Below are 7,738 nucleotides of genomic sequence, written 5' to 3'. Positions count from 1 at the left end.
GTCTGCCAGGTCCACTCCCCAGCGTTCACTCCACTCCAAGGCATGTGTTTGTAACACCTCATAGTCCCGAGGACATACGAGAACACAAAATCAGCTCTCCTACTTACCAGCTCTGCAGTTCTGAGCGGATCTTACTTTGCACCTCAGTTTCTCTACTTGTCAAATGCCTCCCATCCCTTGACGCTCCTCCCACCCCCAAAACCAACCATCTTCATCCTGCCTGCCTCTGAGCCATGTTAATAAGATCAAATGTCAGTGTGAGTGAAAGCACTTTGTCAATTGCCATGGTGGGTACACTTGGGATTACAGAGGAGGCTCTCCCAAAGCACACCCAGCCACTTCTCCCAGCTAGAAGCCGCCCTTCCGTTGTTCCTGCTTCTGTGCAAAGGAAAAGGTATTCCTCGCCAAAGCACTAGTCCCTCGAGTACTTGAGGACTAACCAGGTAAGTTTCTGCCTCCTTTTACTCAGAAAAAACCCTTCTTTTTGGGGGGCACCTGGGTGGCTCAGTTGGTAAAGCATCTGCCTTCGGCTCAGGTCATGATCCCCGGGTCCTGGGATTGAGCCCCACATCGGGTTCCCTGCTCAGGGGGGAATCTGCTTCTCCCTCTCCCTCTGCCCCTCCCCCCTGTTCCTGCACTCCAGCTCTCTCTCTCAAATGAATAAATGAAATCTTTTAAAAAACCACACAAACTTTTTTTCCCCTCATAAGAATTCTCTCCCAAACCTTTCTAGAATTTACCCCATTCCCCCTTGCACCCAAAGAATTAAACCCTAATACCCACATCACCAGTTGATCGAGTCTAAACACATCTGTGCCCACGCACTAGAGACTCCAGAACAAAATACGGCCCTTAAAGTCCTCTCCCCAAAACCAAGGGTGAGGAAGAGGGCCTGTAAGGTATGACAGGAACACAGCTGGCGGTTGTGTATGGCAATACTGGGTCAGCCCCCAAAGGTCCCCACATTAAAGGTCTTCCAAGGTCTTGAGTCCTCAAGTTGAGGCTTGAGTGGCAGGTGGGACTTGTCCAACGTCACATGAGCAGTCTGGGGCAAATGTGGGAGCAGGGCCCATGTTTCCCTCCCAGGGCCTCCTGAGGAGGGACATACACTTCCAGGGTACCCAGAACTGGAGCCCAAGACCCATCTTTGCTACTGAAGAGATTCTACCATTACTGCAGGATTTCCTCTAAAACAGGAAAGCCTACGCACTTTACGTTGGAGGCTCCAGTGTGTCCAGGGAGAGAGGCAAGCCTGGTACTTCTTAATGAGATGTGGAATAAACTCTGAGCAGCCCCTCTTCCCTGAAGACTCAGCCAGCCTTCCGTATTAATTATTATATAAGGTGTTAGAAGCCTGCATGTGCAAGGCAGTAAAATCCTCCGGTGGGGGGACGAGCCCAGAAACAGACCAAGATCCCAGCAGCTACAGACATATCCTGTGGAGCAGGTACAGCACTGGGGCCCCAGCCTCCCAGGCTTCTCCTACAGTATGGGATAAGCAGCAGTGCCCCAGCCCCCGACCACAGGAGGCAGGCGAATAGTAGAGAAAATGGCTCATCTAAAACAGATTAGAGGTCACCAAAATCATCTTGGCCCATCAGCTGAGAAGCAAAGGGCCACTCATTCCAACGGGATAGCCACATGTGACTGCACAGAGGGAGAAAGATGCTCAAGATGCCCAGCCAAGGTGTTAATACTGAAATACTGCCCTGGGTCCTGAGGCAGGGCTGCATTCACTTGGAGGAAGGGAGCCTATTTCTAATGCGCACAAAGGCACTCTATGAGCTAGCTGCTGGGACACCTCAGTCATCCCCCAAACAGACCATCATTCTCTTCACTGCCTCACCAACGGCACCCCAGAAGGGGCAAAAAGGAGCCAGTGTCTCTCCGGGCGGAGGCAGTACATGCTAGTGCCCGCCCTGGCCTCCTTAACCACCCACAGCGAGAGCCGTCCATCCCTGAGCACACCACACCTCAGGAACCTCCCTATGGTATTGACAGAAGTTCACACAAGCTACCCAGAGTGACTGGGGGAAGCCTCGCAGCCATCCCGTGATCACAGAAGCCCCTCCCTGGGCTGTTCTAAAAGTCAGCCGAGGCTGCAGGAAGCACAGCTCACTACCCACTCCCTAGAAGAACATCGGCACAAACAGGGGGACGGCGGCTCCGAACCAGCAGTGACCACTCTGGGAGAATCGGCTAGGAGGACAGAGGGAGAAGAGTTCCCACCAGGAAATGCAAAGTGCTTGTGCCCACCTTTCTGGGCCGCTGCTGGAATACTGAGACCCATTTAGAACATCTGTGCTCTCAAGTAAGGAAACCATTCCTAAAGCTGCCGGTCCAAAGCAACTCTGTCGAGCCCTGGCAAACCATTCTAGAGACAGAGGACCAGAAAGAAAGGCTGACACCCTAAAAGGAGACAAAGGGTCAGGGCAGTCTTTGGGAAGAGACATGAGGGCTGGCCAGAGGGGCTGCACCCCTGGGTCAACCATCTCCAGGGGGAATGCTCCCTCGACTTTCTGGAGGTGGGCGAGGGAGCAATCAGCAGCACTTGTACTTTGCAGATGAGGAAACTGAGGCTCGAAAGGTTAATTAACCAGCTCAGGGTCATGGGGCTAGGCAGCAATTGAGTCAGGACCAGAATACAGAAAAGCAGGTGTCACAGGACCACAGATGTTGCTTCTCCTCCTTTATCATGCATTCATGTGTGTGACGTTAGACAAGAACCAGCCAAGTTTTCAGACTCCAGGTCCAATGCCTTTATGTCATTCTGATCGGTCACCGCAGCCTACACCTACTAGCAATTCAATTCTCTCTCTTCTCTGAAGCCTTTCCCCTCCCCATTTGCTCCTGCGTCATGGACTTACTGTCCTACATGTTCTAGAATGGTCTTCTATTTAGCATTTTACCAAGTGGTGTCTTTCACTACACTTCATGTGATTCTCATCTCTCCATGGCGTCTCCTTCCTGCCTCCCGCCCCAACTGAGACACTTCATCCACAGAAGACCCTCAAAGACACTTGGAACTGACCCCATTCTAAGCCCCTCAACATCAACCTTTCTCATCACCACACCTCCACTTTATTTTTTATTTTATTTTATTTTTTTAAAAGATTTTATTTATTTTTTAGAGAGCGAGCAAGAGAAAAACAGCATGAGAGGGGAGAGGGTCAGAGGGAGAAGCAGGCTCCCCGCTGAGCTGGGAGCCCGATGTGGGACTCGATCCCAGGACCCCGGGATCATGACCTGAGCCGAAGGCAGACGCTTAACCATCTGAGCCACCCAGGCGCCCCAACCACACCTCCACTTTAACTGACAAACCCCTTATGGCGACCCAGGGGTTCTCAAACCTGAATGTCGGTAAGAATCTCCTGGGAAGCAATTTTGTTTTATTTTACTTCTCCCGGGAAGCAATTTTAAAACGCAGTTTCCTTCTGAGATTGAACTGGGACTGGACTTGCTATTCAAAAACTGCGACAGAATCTAACAAATAAGCAAATAAAATACCTTTTCTGCCTCCTTCCCCAATGATTCTGATGGCAGGTCTGCAGTCAGGCCCAGACGACTCAAATTTTAAATAGGTCCTCTGGTTACCTGCCTTTCCACTGTATTACCTGGGCTCTGGACCACAAATCTACATCTTCCTGACACGTGACTCACCATCCCTACCCCACGACTCAGGGTCTAGTTTTCAGAAATTAAAGACACCCCCCGCCCCAACCCAGCAAATGCATATCCTCGCTCATCAGGCTCTAAGGCTCTGGCAGGAACTCGGGATGGGCAGGACACCCGGTAGGCTGTGTCCCACTCACCTGTGTATCCCTTCCCCGGAGCTTGGTGACCCCAGCCCCAGTTGCAAGAGGGGCAAGGCGTCTGCGTGTGTCCGCCCTTCCAACAAAGCTTCCTCCCTGGCCCACGGCTGCTTGTGCAGCATTACCGGGAGGGAAATGGCCTAAACGCAGAGAAGAGGATGGAAAAAGTGACATACTGCAGAGGGCTTCCTCAAACCACGGATTAGCTGTAACAGCTCCTGGGCCAGCTCCACAAAGCGCCAGGGGCTCGGCAGGGCCCAGTGTGCACTCTGCGCTGAGCTCAGAGAACCCCAAGACAGGACTCTCACCCAGCCGCCACGGCAGAACTTCCACGGTGTCAGGGACAAGAGGACCAGGCGATGGGGGGGAGGGGGGCAGAGCAGGAACCCAGGAGAGAGGCAAGGCGAGCGCTGGCGCCAGCAAGCGTGGCCCTGAGCCTGTAACCCCACCACGTGGCTCCGCCAAGGGCGGCGCCAGGGGCACAGCCACCAAGAAGCATGTTACTGAGGTTAGGGCCAGCAGAGAGGCTGGGGGGGTACAGACCAAGGGCACCCAGGCCTGTTCAATGACCCTTTCTTCTGGCAGGAGAACACCCAAGACTGAATCCCTGGCCCCAAACCGCTCTTGGCTCAAATATTAGAGTCTGAACCGGCCAACATCCATCCCAGATGAGTGTCACGGAAGCTCCACTGGCTTAAACACAAACTCCTACAAAGCCCCGCACTCCAAAATACGAAGTCCTCCGAAGACTTAACAACGCTACAGCGCCGAAGCCCAGCACAGACGCTGCTGCCTCCCTTTAGGAATCAAATGTATTCCTGAAAGGTCATCCGCCGACCAAATTTCTGCCTCACAAATCCAATTTCTCCACTGCCTTTCGTTATAAAATGAGCATACGCTCGAGGAAAAGCTGAGGTTCCAAGAGGAAGTGAGCACCACACGTAACGCTGCGTACCTTCCAGAGTCCCACGTTTAATGGACAAGTTTCCTGACAAAATCTAAATCAAATTCAACCCAAAGTGAGGTTTTTTTTTTTTTTTTTTTTTGGTGAGGCAATTTTTACCTGCAGACATCACACCAAAGAGTGTTCACAGGAATTGAAAGTTATTTAAGGTAAATCTTCAAATACTGTGCAAGATCTAGGGCCCCTAATTTGAAAGCTCTGCACCTCAAGTTTCTCTATAAGGAGACCAGGACTTGGCGCACCTGGGTGGCTCAGTGAGTTAAGCGTCTGCCTTCGGCTCAGGTCATGATCTCCTGGGAGTCCTGGGATGGAGCCCTACATCAGCTTCCTGCTCAGTGGGGAGTCTGCTTCTCTCTCCCTCTCTCTCTCTCTCTCTCTCTCTCTCCCTCTGCCCCTCCCCACTGCTTGTGTTTTCTCTCTCAAATTAAAAAAAAAAGGGGGGGGGGAAACCAGGACTCCTGGAACTATGGGGTGCAGTCACCTGGGTAGCTTATTCAATGCAGATTGGGTTTCTGATTTGTGCTCCCAGGTGATGTTGATGCCACGCTTATTTTGAGTGGCCCCTATACAGTTCACCATTTTTGAAGTGTGGCCCTTCGAGGCAGGTCAGCTTCGTATGTACAGGTGGTTGCCCACACCCAGAACTCTTGGAGAAAGCCAGAAGCCCTGCCACATCACACTCTGAAAACCACCACAAGAACAGGCAGCCCAGAAACAGGAAGGTCTGGTCCCTTGATTCGGTCACGGTAGAACAGGCACAAGGAGGAACAACAGGCAGCCCCAACCCAGAGAAGCTGGGACACAAAAGACCCCCGAAAGCCAAGAGGCAAAGGGGACGTTTACCCTTGCCCTTGATTACTCTGCCCTGTACCCAAAAGGTTCATTCACCTTTTTAATAAATCTAGAGAAGGACCCATTATAAATGAACCCATAATGAATTCTACAAGGAGGAAGCGCTTTACTTAAAACTCAAAATGGGGCAAAAATATGGATGTGTCCTAAGAATGACACAGTCCAAAAGTTCTACAGGCCTCTTTCTGGCAGGAGAACGGGGACAGCTTTGGGGAGGAAGTGGGGCTGGGCAAGAGAGAGATGGGCCAGGCAACACACACCAAGGACTGGCCCGAGAGGAAGGAAAGGGCTGAGAAACCACGCCTGTTTCAGGGGACGGTAAATTGACTCGTTGGGTAGCAATGGAAGGCTCCAGTAGGTGGAAAACGTTTCTTGTTGGGGGTGACTGTGAGGCTGGAAAAGTATGTGGGAAGCATACCTCAGGAGAGGGAAGAACGAGAAAACGGCCCTTTATAGACTTCATTACATTTAATCCTCCGCGCAACTCCAGGAAGTAAGTCCCTTTACAGAGGAGGCAAACTGGGAGGTCACGAAATTTGCCCAGGCCACAGGGCCTGTCAAAATTTGAGTTGCTGTTTTGCCAAATACTTCGTCTCCCCTGCCTGAGCTCTCTCCACCACTCAGCCCTGCTCTGAACGCCAGGAGTGTGACTAGATTCTTCAGCAAGCGATGTACAGAGATCACCCTTGCCCTCCTGCATCCCAACGACTGAGGAAACCCATCACTGATAAAAGCAACTCCTAGCCCTGAATGACAGGCTGCAGAGCCTCGAGGAATCTGCAGGACAGCTAGCTCTTAATGTGACAACTCAATCTCCCCTAAGACACAAGAGCCTGAAAGGAAGAAGGGGGGGAGGGGATGACAGGAATGGGTAGTGACCACAACTGACCATACAAACAGCTGGGGCTAAGAATCCCAGATTTCCAACGTCAAGCCCTCTCCTCCCCCTCCACCGTATTTATCACGACAGGAATCTCAAAGTTTGGAACACTACTCAACCATTTACAGCATAATTACCCAAACTTCAAAATGGTCCAATCCACAAACCAAGCTAGCCTAGGTCCCTCACTCTGGCCTTATTAACAGCAGGGTCTCACTTAAACTCCAGTTAGTGACACAGTTAAACAATGAGATGGAAAAATTCTACTGTAATCTATTAAAAAAATCGTTGCCCCCTGAAGTCATGCCGTCCCGGGGTGGGTTGAGTCCCAGATTTCACTGGAAGACAGCAGGCGCCTCGGCCCTGGCTGAAACTGTTTACAGCACATGGACAGGTTCCACACCAAGGCACATTTGGTGGAACTGATTTAAGGCTCTCATTAAAATGTTCCTTTGTTGAGCACAAGACATCTCCCCACCCCCAGAGGAGATTGCAGACCTCCAGTCCCAAGCCCTCAGCCTGCCCTAACTTTCCCCCACAGGAACCCCCCCCACCCCACTAAACACCCGTCATCGGATTAACATCAATTAACATCAGAGTCCTCTTCTCATGGAAGGAATTTAGGAATTCAGTATTTGTTGAACAAGGACTGGGTCTCCACCAGAATCTCCCCTTGACTCCAGAACTCTAAACATCAGCAGTGAAGACAGCCAGATCAGGCGACCCACACAACCCAAACCCAAACAGCCACCAACCTAGGAAGCCTATGAGCTGGGGCTGCTCGTCCATATGGCTGGGCCCCTGATCCTGGCTGCACAAAAAAACTTCCATACTTCCTCTGGGAGCAGATGTGCGTTCTGCCACGAGCAATAACCACCCTACACATCACAAGGAACACAGGGCAGCTCCAGAAACACCTCCTACGAGTCCCAGGAGCTTGTTCTTACCTCTCCGTCTTGGGTTACAATTACCTCTCCTTTTAAACTAGGGCTGGGGGAGATGTTAAGTCCATCACCACTAAAACCCCTCACCAGCTGGCAAGCCAGGGAGACGTCAAAAAAGACAATTCTCTACCCCCACCCGCCCTATGGCCACTCTTCCAAGAAAGAGGAAAGTGATTAAGCTAGGACCAGGTGTGCTGGGCAGAGTTCCCCCCCAGAAAGGGCTGCTGCCAGGATCATCACCAAAGATTGTGTGTTGTGGGTTTCTCTGGCGGGGGGGGGGGGGGGG

General features: G+C 51.6%; 1 protein-coding gene across 1 annotated transcript in view; it reads right to left on the bottom strand.

Annotated features, from left to right (window-relative positions):
* The window catches only part of PTK7 (protein tyrosine kinase 7 (inactive)), a 56,158-nt gene that overhangs the window by 47,173 nt on the left and 1,247 nt on the right, over positions 1-7,738 (bottom strand). The gene's annotated exons all lie outside the window — the stretch shown is intronic.

The sequence above is a fragment of the Leptonychotes weddellii genome, chromosome 8 (assembly GCF_054177405.1).
Source record: "Leptonychotes weddellii isolate Sample4059 chromosome 8, ASM5417740v2, whole genome shotgun sequence".
Taxonomy (NCBI): Eukaryota; Metazoa; Chordata; class Mammalia; order Carnivora; family Phocidae; genus Leptonychotes; species Leptonychotes weddellii.
The sequence above is the reverse complement of the archived record's forward strand: the minus strand, read 5'-3'. Positions and strand labels throughout refer to the sequence as shown.